The sequence below is a fragment of the Frankliniella occidentalis genome, unplaced genomic scaffold, assembly GCF_000697945.3.
Source record: "Frankliniella occidentalis isolate FOCC.00 unplaced genomic scaffold, Focc_3.1 Scaffold504, whole genome shotgun sequence".
NCBI lineage: Eukaryota > Metazoa > Arthropoda > Insecta > Thysanoptera > Thripidae > Frankliniella > Frankliniella occidentalis.
The window spans coordinates 89,633-100,983 of NW_026267622.1; the positions used below are offsets into that span (position 1 = coordinate 89,633).

General features: G+C 63.5%; 1 protein-coding gene across 1 annotated transcript in view; it reads left to right on the forward strand.

The window, feature by feature from the left end:
• LOC113207123 (partitioning defective 3 homolog) overlaps positions 1–11,351 on the forward strand; it is a 47,781-nt gene that overhangs the window by 12,496 nt on the left and 23,934 nt on the right. The gene's annotated exons all lie outside the window — the stretch shown is intronic.

An 11,351-nucleotide genomic window follows, 5' to 3' on the forward strand; every position in this document is an offset into this window, starting at 1 on the left:
GGGGCGGGGCGCGGTGCCGTACTCCACTTCGCTGGGCCTAGCTAGACCGGGGCCGGCCGGGACGTTGACCCCGACCCGACTTGGCCAGGGCGACGCGTAAGTTCTACGCGAATCGCCCCAAAGACAATGCTGGCGGACTTGTCTCCACCCCGAGCGAGTGCAGGACGTCATGCAGGTCGCCCTTGAGCGGAGTCTCTCTGGGCCCCCCTTGGAGCTGGAGATGGGTGAGGCGATGGGCGGCCGGGCCGGCTGGCTGGATAGGTTAGGTATGTAGGTGGATCATGATGGTTTTGACGTGACAGCATCTGGATGCCGATGTCTATTGTGTGCCCCACTATCAGGAGAGTGGAGTCCCCCATCTCTTTGGCTTCGAACTTTTTATTTGCCGTCTCCTTTTGTTTTGTTTGTTTTCTACAGGGTGGTCGATGGGTCGATGTGCCCCGTCGGAGCAAATGCGTATGCTAGCCCGCATGCAGTCGTGCAGGCGGGTTGCCCATTCGCACGGGGCGCTGAGGGGCCATCGCTACACACTATAGGCAAACCCGTTCGCATCGCCGTGAACAGGGGCTGCTCTAGCGTATACGCATGTGCTCGAACACGGTACAGCAACTACCTCGTATGTGGGTACTGTCGGTTTGAGAGTGCTTTTTGTTTTGTTATTACTGTTTTTAATTTTATCGACACTTTTGACTGAGGAGACGCACTTTTGGGCGCGAGGTGCTCTTAGCTTTCGAGGAGATTAACCCCCGCCGCCGAGAGATGGACAGGGTCGAGCCATCAGTCAGCCGGCTCCTTACCGCGTCGATACCGTGGCCCACTTGATGTTGGCGGCCAGGACGGCGGGAGTTCAACAACCCGGTGGCGCCACGGCCGCGCGCGTGTTGGGCTCGGCGCCACGCTCCGCCACTGCTCTGCACCGCGACGGGACGGGACGGTCCGGCCGCGACTCTGAGCGTGGGGGTCGCTAATGAACGAGGCCCGTCCAGAGCAGAGCGGGGCGCCCCTGGATACAGTACACGAGTAAAGACGGCAGGAAAATAATAATGAGCGAAATGAACGAGGTTGACACTTTCGTTGTTTTTTCCTTGCATGCTGCGCCGCGGTTGGTGGTGGTAGTACATAATTAAGAGAAACTTGACGCTGTTGTTTGCAAGGGTTTTTTGAAACGAGCGGTACAAAATGCTTCCAAGTATCGCTTTTTCACTCACAGCTGCTGTACGGCCGTGTTGATGACGGCTAATTTAATTTTTTGTCCAGAAAAAGTAAGAGGGGACCGCGTGATGTGACGTAGCTGTACTGTACATCCTTTATAAGGGCGTTAAGGTGGCGTCGCCGTGGTGCAAAAACACGTCAGCAGCGCGCCGTCCTCGTCCCTCCGCGCCGCGGCTCCGCACGGTGGAGGTGGAGAACACTTCGTGCGCGGGCCATTATGTGCGAAAGTGAGAGAGAGCGAGATGGATAGGCAAGAGGGGATGGGGCCCCGAGCCCGCCCGAGCCGCCCGAACCACAATTTGTTCATTTAATTTTATTTTGCCTCGCCCAAGAGGAAAAGGTCAGGGTAAGCTAAAAAAAAGCGCGCATGAAACGAATATATATTTTTTTTAAGTGGAACATTTGACCCCTTATAAAAGCTATTTTGGCGTTTGACGGTTTTGCGAGGAGAGGAAGTGCTCAGCCTTGGCCCTCTCCACCGCTAACCTCACCGGATCCAATTTTATTTGGGTGTTTTTGCATTGTAGAAAAAGAGACGGGGGCTTGTTGAACTTTGTGTGAGAATACCATTTTATTCATTCATTCATTTATTCATTCATTCGTCGCGATAATTCTTTGTTTCCCGGCGGACAAAAGCCGAAGCCTGGCTGGAGTGCATGAGTAGAAAGTAGAGCCCATATTCCATTCATGCGTTAGTGCCCTACCTGCATGGCCCCTGCCCTGCGGCGGCTGCGGCCGCGCCACCTCACTCATCCAAGAGATTTTTATTATTTCCCGGAGAGATGTTCGTCCGTTTTAGTCCGGAAATATAATACTTCTCTTTCCGCCCGTTGCCATGGCGGCGGCGATGCTGGAAGCTATGGGCATCATGGTGGTGTCGGTGGCGGCCTCAGGCCCGCGGGGCGCAGCGCGCGGCAGCCTCACCGCAAAGTGCAGGCGCGGCCGGCGGCCCGCGGCTTGGCCGGTTTGCTTCCATATCAGTCGGGCGCGGCCGTGAAGACCGTGCTGCACCACGTACCGGACCGTACCGGGCAGAAGTACCGGGGCGGGCCAGAGGCGGGCGGACACCCGAACGAAACGACAAATAACCGCTCTGATTGATGCCCTCGCCGGACACAGTCGGCTGCACTGCGTGTCTGTCCTGGTAGTACAATTAGCCTATACCAACCAGCCTGCTGCAGGAGGCGAAGGAGGCCTGGGCAACGACATGCTCCTGCCGACTGGCCCCCAAGTGGAGTGGACCGAGTCCAGCTGTTCTGTTCAGTGCCACAGCTCAGCGCAGCACGGCGCTGCTGGAGCTGGAGGGCGGGCGGGCAACCACCCCGGACGGAGCTGGCAGGCAGGCGGGCGGGCGCGGCCGCGCGGCCGCCAGCCCGCGCTGGCAGCGAGCAGCCCCGCCCCACCCCACCCCGGTGACGGTTACGTTTTGCGCGCCAAGCCGCCGAGCCGAGTCGAGCCGAGCGGCCAGAGCGAGTCCAGCCGGACCAGTCGTTTAGAGGTGGTCACGTGTGTGGAATGGGGTTGCACACACGCGTACTAACGAGTTTTGTTTTACTCGATTTTATTATTTCAAAAGTAAGATCAAAGTCGAGGAAACTTTCTGACTTTTGCACCCAGAAAACCGTTACGTTGATTCAACGGAAAGAAAATAGTATAGAATTTTTCACTTGACTCAATGGAATTTCATTGATTGAAGGGAAATATTCCCATAGAGTAATGGAAAATTGCTTGAAGTTGTGGGAAAATTCTATCATATTTTCCATTGGTGTAATTTCTCTTAGTCCGTTTAATTTAATGGAACCATTTTCTGTGAATGGATGGAAATTTCACTTCACGTCAGTACCGCAAATCGTCTAAAATGTAAAGATAAAGATTCTTGACAAAACCATGACTACCACATCACCGCAGAGTTTGAATCAAGCGTTGCGGGCAACAACATTTTGAACTTTCCACCGGAAACGACTTGCGCTTGTGTCCTGTTGCCTTTCCTGTCCGGTGGCCGGTGACCGCGAGGTCGGGCTGTCACACAACACACAGTGCTTGACAGTGTACGCGCGACTGCTCGGCCGCGCACGTACGCAGGTGGTGCAGTCTGTCGCGTGCCGCCGCGCGGGGGATGCCGTTGGACCCCCTCCCCTCCCCCCTTCCCCACCCCCTGTTCCACCCTCCACTAATGCTCCAGCGGCACGGCAAGCACCGTCGCGGGGGGAGGCACGCTGCCGGCGGAGGTGAAGGGTTGCGTGTCCCGCGAGCTTGAGCTTGGGCGGCTGGGCTGGGCCAGGCGAGGGGGAGGATGAGGCGGGCGGTCTGCCCTGATACGCCCGTCCTGCACTGCGGGTGCACTCCTGCGGCGGCTCGTGCAGCGGCCGCGCGCTCCTGCACACACACACACACACACACACACACACACACACACGCACGCACGCACGCACGCACGCACGCACGTGCCGCCCTCTTTTGTGGTCACGATCACGATGCGCGCGGCGGGTCGGGGGTCGATAAAGTCGACTTTTATTTACAAAAACGCGCGGCGTGTGTGTGCGGTGGCGTGGTGCCGGCCGTGACCGTGCCGCCGGGGGGTTGGTGGCTTTTGTTGCGGAGCTATATCTCTCATGGCTCATGGCGACGCGCGCAGCAACTCCTTGTACGGCGCGGAGCTGAGCACTGCGGAGAACACCACGTGGAGCACGTGTCGTTTGCTCTCCTTGGAACTCGAGACGCCCCGCATCAGCGCGGTAGCAGCGGGGCGGCAGGATAAATTTGGCGATGATCAATGTGCTGCGGTTTCGCCGCGAGGAAACTCGAGCGCGGTGTGGCCGGCCGAGCCCGCGGCTGCTCCTGATCGCCTCGCGGACGAAATTCAATCTTGTCATTATTGTGGGCTGCTGCTGCTGCCGGCCGTGTTGGTCGGTCCGTCCTTCGGCCCTTCCGTCCGGCCGTCCGGCCGCTTCGGCGGCGGCATTACCATGCCGATTACCGACCGATAGAGCCGGCCGCCCGTCCCGTCCTGACCTAGATCAACGAGGCCCTCGTCTCGTCCTGCCGGGCCTGGCTGGGCCACGCTCCAATAGCCAGGCGGGGGGCGCCCGCCGCCGCGGCGAGCCCGGGGCTCCGGAGGAAATAGCCAATCGCCCTCCCCCGATGGGCCCGGCCCGGCCCGCGCACCGCGGCGGCGGCGCGGCCGGGCTGGGCGTCGCGGCCGGCCCCCTCTCTCCTCGCCCTCCACCACCTTCACCTCCCCCTCCGCCCGCACCGCACCCTCCGCGAGGCGCGCTGCGGACACGCCGCGAGCACTCCGCGCGCGCACCGCGGGTCTACCTCCTGTCCAGCCTGCCGACCTGGTCGCTCTGTCCAGGAATAGCGCCTCCAGCGCGGCCGCGGCGCCCCCGCCGGGCCCGCTCCGCTGGAGTATTGACTTTTGGCAGCGCTACGGGCGGCCTCTGGAGGACGGCCCGCGGCCCGCGCCCTCCCCGTGGCTGTCGCTCAAGCCCGGCCCGGCCCGGCCCGGCCCGGCCTGTTCCACGCCTCCGTGGCTATTTGCATTCCCTTGGCAGCGCCCGGCAGGAGGGAATTACCATTCCTCGTAAAATAAAAATGAAAACGCACGATGGGGCATTAGTCTCGTGTTGTTAATTTTGAAAGATTCTCTTGTCTGCGGGCGGGGCGGGGCGAGCTCTGCAGTGGAATAGGAGGTGGCGTCGCGCGCTTCTGCGGCGCACATGTGGACGACCTGCAGGGCGGCCGGCCGCGCCGGAAGTGGCTGGCGTGCACAGGGCATTTGCATAAAGCCGCTCTCCCATGTCGGTGCGGGACACGACCAGGACACATGTGTGGACCCGGGCCGCTACGCCCTTGGACGGGCTAGGGCCGCGTGGGGGTGGCGGGGCCGGGCCAGCAGGGGGCAGGGCCGTGCGCTGCGGCCGGAGCTGTGCCACTTCCTCGGAACTGGAGCACGGCATTAGCGCTGCCCGGTCACGTGGTGCAGGGGCGGGGCGAGGAGGGGCGGCAGGGCTCTTGTCTCAGCGTGCGTCCCTTCCATTCATCATCGACAGCGGATGAATGAGCTCTGTCGTTCGCTCCTATGACCTCTGCGCTCGCATTCCGCACATGACGCGACTCTGGTTCGAAGTGCTGAGGTGCTTTCAAAGCGAAAACCTGGCATCGTTAAAAACGACCCCCTAAATACATGTTTTTCGTCACCGACCGACCCCGTCCTGCGTCGCAAGGGCTTTATTGTTTACTGCGTCGGACCGGCGGCGGCGACGTCGGCTTTCTCAGAAAGGCAACATATTTTCTCCACTCCACATGTGTTTACCAGTTTCAGCCGACGAGCGCATTGGGCCGCCCACCCGAAATACGTTTATGGTATTCTGGAGCCTAATTTTCTTTTGGTTGTGCTTATTTGCAGGTGGGTGGTGTTTTGCGGCTTGCCAGTCATTACCGGCGGCGGAAGGGTGAGTCTGTGGCGGTGGTGAGTCGGTGAGTGTGAGTCGCTCCACTCCACTGCTGCTGCTGCTGCTGCTGCTGCTGCTGCTGCTGAGCTCACCACGTCGTATCGTCTGTTGTTGTCGCCGTTTGTTGCTGGCCGGGGCCGGGGGACGCCCATGGGGACGCCGCTGATGCTGCGGGATCGCATGGCGGGGATCGGGATGACGCGTCCAGTATGGAAGCGCGCCGAGGTGGTTCCTCCACATCCTTCCGGTGCCCGCCATCTCTCCGTGCCCCGCCCCCCCTGTCCCGCCCGCCTCCTCTGCCATCTCTGATCACCCGACACCTCCAGGCCCGGCGCGCCATGAGAGCCGTGGCTGAGCGTGGCTGAGCAGCGCGCTCTGTTCCCATGAGGTCCCCGCCATAGGACTGGCTGAGCGAGCATTGTGGGCCCGGGACCGTGCCTTATCGCCCTCCGGGGAATAATAAGGGAATAACGTCGATGACTGCTCTGCTCCTGCTCAGCAGCGGCGGAGGTATGAGACAGGCAGGCGGAGGGATCACTCGTGAGCCCTACCTCCGCCAATGCATACCAGTCAGACAATGCACAGTAGTCCGGTAGTACTTGCGCTTGGTGCGGTCTGTCCTGCGGTGAGTGAGTGAGTCACAGGTGTGGCCGAGGCGGGGTCGGGGCCGTAGGGCCTATAGTGTATTTCGACTAACGGAGGAAGAAGAAGGGCGGGTAGAACATAAAGGTTCCTGATTGATCGACCCTTTACCCCCACTACCGGCGTGACGTAGAGGCGGGAATCTCTCGACCAATCGTGAACGTTTATGTTTTAGCCGCTCTTCTTCTTCCTCCGTTAGTCGAAATACACTATAGGCTTTGTATGTGTAGTCACCCGATATCACTCATGTTCTGGGGCACACTCCCCCGAGATAAAAAGCCTAGCCCGCTCTGAATGAGTGACGCACACACACACACACATGTCCAGGAGAGCGCGCGCGCGCGCAGACTCATGAATTCCAAATTGGGTTCCCGCGTTCCATCTTGATGTGAAGGGTGGTTGTATTTCCGCGTGTTTGTAAGCAAATGCCGGGCGGGACACGCAGCAGCAGCTCAGCAGCAGCAGGCGCACCGGGCAAATCTCGCTTCGTTTTCCCGCCATCCGCGCGCGTCGCCGCCCTGGGCGCTGTGGCCACGCCCTGGCCACACCACACGCGGGGGCGGGGGTCCCTCCCTCCCTCGCGCTGCATATCTTATCGGCGCGTACACCTGTTCCCGACCCTATCGCCCGCCCGGGCGGCGGGGTGTATGTTTGTGGAGACTTGAAGTCGAGGCGTGGCCGACGGTCCCCGACGTGGTCCTGACGGGGGGCCAGGCGGCCTCTAGGCCCTTTGGAAGGTGCCGCTTTACAAGTGTATCCTGTCGTCGGAGGGGTCCTTTTCCCTCCTTATCGGTGTGTGCCCTTCGCCCGGGCCGCGCCCCGTCGCCCCGCCGTGTAATGCAGCCCTTCCGGCCCGCCTCGCCCCGCCCTTTGTACGCCTCCGCACCACTCCACGCCACGCCCTGCCCGTGAAGCAGTCTCGTTTGGGGAGGCTGGAGGGGGCCGCCCCTAAAGGACCAGAGGGGTCCGGGCCTACCTCCTTCCCGTAGACCGGACGCCCGACCTGATGGCCGCGCCCGGGCCATGCCCGCCTCGCCACGACAACGACACGCCAGACACAACAACTTGTTGAAGGCGTGCTGCGCTGGACGCTGCTGACTCACTGGCCGGCGCAGGGTACCGCAGGGCCCTGAAGGAGGGCGCCCTCCGTCTCCGCCCGCCGGCCCGGGGGCTGGGCTGCCAAGGGCCCAAGGGCAGCAGACTGTTTTTATGCCCCTGCAGCGGGGCCCTTCGGGGCATGTTGTCCAGTCGGGGCGGCCTGCGGCGGCGGCGGCGGTGTGAAGTACAGTCCGGGCGTCGAGTGCGCGCTCCCCGTAACCGCGCCGAGCGAGGCAGGGCACGGCCGCGGAGGGGGTACGCGGCGTCACTACCCCACCGCGCTGCCCTGGACGGAAGTGGGTGAGACTATCAGATTCACCCGCCGAGTCGTGTCGTTTCCGGTGGGTCTTATCGTCCTCGCATGCTTACCGCTCCGCATCCATCATCACCCCTCGGCTCGGCGTGTCACGTGTTCTCCCTTACGGAATCCAAATAAACAAGTCGTGCGTACGTGAATGGCTGGTGCCGCTGGTTGGCGTGCCTGCCGCGGTGTGGCGCTAGTGTCTCCAAGGTGACGGGCCTGCTGGCTGTGGCGGCGTCAGGCAGGTACAGTCCCTCCTCCTGCCTGGGGGCCCCGCCGGGTTGAAATGCCTTTGCATTGACTGACGGCCTGACGGGCAGCCGCAGGTGTCCGGACCGGGTGGGACCGGGCGGGGGTCTCCTCCGGGGGCTGTCACCGTGTTGACTGCGAGAGGGGGAAGGGGGAGCGACCGCATAAAATGAAAACACCCCACCCCACCCCACCCTTTCCCCACCTGCCGCTCCGAGCATGGAGTATCGTCTCGCGCCGTCGGTGGCGCTACTCCATGCACACCCCGTCGCTACCCCGCGCCGTCGCGTCGAGACCCCGGGCCTGTGAGTGTGGCTGGCGATACCCCGCGCCCGCTTTGCCGTGCGAGAGAGAGGTGGGTGACGGCGGCGGGGTGACTCATGCACCGCGGTGCGCGGCTCGACCGCTCAACTCACCTGTTCGCCTGCTGACCTTTTGTTTGTGGACTCGGCAAGGGTGAGGTGATGAGGGCCCGCGGCCGGGCTGTCCAGTGTGTCTGCCCAGTGTCTGCTCCGGCCTGTCCGGCATCCGCTTTGTGCTGTCCGGACACCGCGGCGACGGACAGCCTGGCGGCGCTCGGCGACCATGAGAACCTTTAGGCCTCTAATTGCCATGATTCGTTGGTAATTCGCTTCTCGGGGAAAGCGAGGCGCTGCTGCTGCCGATGCCACCAGGGGGGACGGGCCCTGCTGGCCGCCCGTCGGCAGCCCGTCGAGCAGCTCCTCGGTGCAGGGCACTCCCCGGCGGCCGCGGCGCCGGCGCTGTAGGCCCCTAATTTTGTGTGGGTTGTTCCGCGGTAGTTCAGAGCAGAGTGAAGGAAGATTACAGGCTCTGGGGCCAATGGCTGGTCGGTCACTGAACGCGCCTGGGCGGGGCGGGCTGGGACCGGACCTCACTCGGAAAGCCGGTGAAGTGGTCAGGAGCAAGGCCTTGTTGCGCTCGCGCCCGGCGGGGATGATGGGACGGGGTTGACTCGCAGCGCCACCCACGTCTCCGCCGCGGTCTCGGTGCGCCACGGGGGCCCCGGCCGGGAGGGCGCCGGGGGGCCTTGCTCTCGCAGAGTGGCGTCTTTCTTTTGTTTCCGTTGTGCGCCGCGCCCTGGCACGGGCCCTCCTGGCCCCGCCGCCACGCACAGCGCCTGCTGGCTTTGGCCCGCAGCTAGCTAGCTGTAGCTAGAGTACGTAATTACGAGGGTCCTCGCCGCGGGGTCGTGGCCTTGGTGCTGCGGGGCGCGCGCCGCGTGTGGCTGGTGTGGCCCGGCTGCAGCTGAGCCCCGGCCCGCCCCCTCACCCCTCACTGCACGGCCCGGCCCGAGCCCTGTCCTGATCGGGTCTTGTCGTATCCGGGGCAGACAATGCCACCGCTGGGAACCACTCGCTGCAGTGACTGGACGCCCCGCCGCGGCTGGCTGTCCTGTGGTTGCGCCCCGCCGCCACGCCCCTTTCCCTTCCCATGCCGGCCAGCGACTCGCGGCTCGCGGCTTTGGCTTTGGCACAGCCGCCGTCCAGAAGGTTTTCGCGGCAGATCTTTTACTTTTACTGCAGAGAGGAGTGGGAGAGGAAGAGTCTCGGCCGTGGTGGCGAAGCGGCGACAAAACTTTGAGGGGAAGGCACTAAAAGTGTGGCGGCGGCGGCGGCGGTCTGCTGGGGAAAGGGCGACGGCGGGTAGCTAAAATACTCGCTCTCGTGTCGTGTGTTCTGGCACGCGATGCCACGCAAGACGCGCGGCTCTGCGTGCGTACGAGGGAGGGCTGGGCCGGGCTGGGCCGGGCAGGCGTCTCGCGTCGCGATGCGCGCCCGAGATGGAGTGGAAAACAATGACGCGGGGTTGATGATGCTCTGATGGTGTGAACCTGCGCCGCGCGGGTCACGCTCGACTCTGCGCCCCGCCCTGATGGGCTCCTCGCTGTCCCGGGGCCCGCCCCTATATGATCGTGTAAGGTGTCCACCAGCCACGGCGGCCCTTCTCCAGGCGCTCCAGGCCCAGCTCCTGCAGCCTGCAGGCGGGCTCGGCTTGGCTGGCTGCGCGGCTCTGGAGCGAGAGAGAGCTTTCACTCGTCGGCCGAGCCTGGCCTGGCTATGCGCGTAATTTGGGTTTTACTGTTGTAATGCGGGCATTTTATGCGATGTGTTGCGGCCGCCTCTGCTCGCGCTGCTGCGGTCCTGGCGGCCAGTGAGCGCAGTCATTAGAGAGGCGCTCGAGTGGCATCGGCGGGCTGAAGAAGGGGCCTCGGCTCGGCGCGGCCGCCAGTTTTTGTTTTGCTGGCTGCTTTTAAATTCGCCGGGAATGGATGGCTCGAGCAGTATAGAGGACGACCTCGCGGCGACTCCGCGGGGCGCCGCCGCTGCTGCTGCCGGCGCCGTCGCCGACGTTACGGTGGTGGGAATCGAACCAAGGACCTCCTGGCTGCTTGACGGCGGCAAGGTGAAGGGGAGGGCGTCGGCGGGTCGGGTCGTCGGTCTGCCAGCGCGCCGCGGGATGGGCGAGCAGGCAGTATCCATCAGCGCACGCAACACCGCCGGCGCGGCGTCGTCACCCACACCGCCGACGCCCGTCCATGCCCATCAAGCCGAGTCTCTCCGGGGCGGGGGCGGCGGGGGCGCGCACCGGTTAATTGATACTGCATCGCGAAAGTATGACCGCGAGGGTCATCCCCACGGCGGCCGGAGGAGGAGTGCGTGAGAGGCGACCCGCGAGGACTCCGCGGCCCGCAGCAGCAGGCAGCAGCCAGCCCAAGGTGAGGCCGACGGCAACAATTACACACACCGGCCGCTTTAATTGCGGCCCGTGCAAGTACGTCGCCTCTTTTACGCGGCTCGCCTCGCGCTGCAGCAGCCCAAATGCGCCATGGAGTGCATGTGGTGGCGAGCGGGCCCGGGCGCGGTGAGAGAGCGGCGCGCTGCTGTTCAACGCCCCGCTCGGCCGAACGGAGCCGACCTCTGCGGGTTTCTCTGGAGCCAGCCACTTTTCCAGCCGGCGGCCGTGGCTACCTCACTCCCCGTCGATGTGCACTCCAGTCTCCTCCTGCCCGTCATATTTCACGGGAGGAGCGACCGGGAGTAGGCGCTCGAGGGGGGGCAGCAGGAGCAGCAGGAGGCACTTGACTTCCTTTGCCTGGCGATAGCGGCGCTGCAGCGGCTGCAGGCGCGGCGGGGCCGGTCACGTCCTGAGGACGCTCACTCTCGCTTTCTGCTGCGCGGAGGCTGCGCCGGGCTGGACCACACGGCGAGCGCAGAGAGGAGCGGCGCCGTCACGCCTGATTGCTCACCTAGCTGAGGCTGTGCTGCTTCTGCCGCTGCTGGGGCCTACCGCACCACCTGCAGGTGCCGCAGCTGCCTGCGCAGCGCACCTGCAGGTGTGTGCTGTGCTGCTTCTGCCGCTGCCGGGGCCTACCG